Source organism: Notothenia coriiceps, unplaced genomic scaffold (genome assembly GCF_000735185.1).
Source record: "Notothenia coriiceps isolate Sejong01 unplaced genomic scaffold, NC01 NC01_scaffold00000339, whole genome shotgun sequence".
NCBI classification, from domain to species: Eukaryota; Metazoa; Chordata; class Actinopteri; order Perciformes; family Nototheniidae; genus Notothenia; species Notothenia coriiceps.
In genome coordinates, this window is record NW_011333040.1 from 14,661,898 (window position 1) to 14,663,169 (window position 1,272).

The following is a 1,272-nucleotide window of genomic DNA, read 5'->3' on the forward strand; positions in this document are numbered from 1 at the left end:
ACTATTATGGGTCCATAAAACATTTATTCAGCACTTTTGAATGCATACAGTACATTAATTCCAAGTCAAGTACATTTTCTTTTCTCTGCAGGATAACTACAACAAAGTGCATTCAGAACAAAGCCAAGGTGCTTTAAAACTGCATAAACATCTGGTCCAGTAGGCCTACAACAAAATAGTGTAAATAAAGACTGTAACAGCCAGGCCTTCAACAACAACAAATGCACCTATAAGTGCATGCATACAAATGTGCAAACTGGATAAATCCACATGAATGTAACTATTTACAAATGAAATTACAATTGAATTTCAAGAATCTATAAATAAGGCTGTCTGTCTTCATAAGCAAAGTAGTAAACATTGTATAAAGATACATAAAGTGAAAACTGGATACAAAATCCACAATCAATTACAAATTAAATTACAATTTCAAGAATCTGCAAATAAGGGGGTCTGTCCTCATGAGCAATGTAAACAACATTGTATCATTTAGATACCGAAAGTACAATATATTGAACACTGTGCTGCTGTCATTTCCCCCTAGTGATAACCTGAGATGGTGAATTATAACTCACAATGAAAATTGTTCAGGAAAGTGGGTATAGAGTAGACATGTAGAACTAGATAAGCTTATGATAAGCCAGCCTTGTCTACTTATTAAGGAAAAGTGGGAGGTTCTTTTTAATGAACAGTAGCTTCTCTGCTTTATCAGCCATAAGTCTGTTCCTCTTTCATCAAGCACATGAGAGGCAGCGCTGAACAGTCTCCCTGTCAGTGCTTGTGATTTGATCTTACTCCGCATATTTGTCCGGGTGTTTTGATTTCAAGTGGTGGAGTAATCCCGAAGTGGTGAAAGTCTTTGCAGTTACACCCCCTCGAGAAATGTCAGCTGAACACGTTTTACAAATCGCAATCCGCGCCTCTTTCTCTGATATTTTTAAATATCTCCAAGCGCAGACATGTTGGCTGTGAGCCAGCCGCGAGCATGGTCGCGCGCCGTGCTTGTCGCCGCGTTTTGATTACGTCATCACAACAACACGTTAGCTTACCAAGTAACCCTGTTCTCTGACATTCGGTGATATTTTTTCGGTGCTCGAACCCTTTCGGCTTTCTTTTAACTATTTTCGGCCGATAATTTTCGGTGGCCGAATATTCGGTGCATCCCTAATATAAATATATAAGGTGGCAGACATAATTGAATGAATTTTAACTGAATGAGTTTGTCTCACTCTTAGACCAGCAGGGGTACCAAATCTATGCAGACTGCTGCAA

General features: G+C 38.8%; 1 protein-coding gene across 1 annotated transcript in view; it reads right to left on the minus strand.

Annotated features, from left to right (window-relative positions):
• LOC104951391 (serine/threonine-protein phosphatase 2A regulatory subunit B'' subunit alpha-like) overlaps positions 1-1,272 on the minus strand; it is a 12,234-nt gene that overhangs the window by 7,658 nt on the left and 3,304 nt on the right. The window lies entirely within an intron of this gene.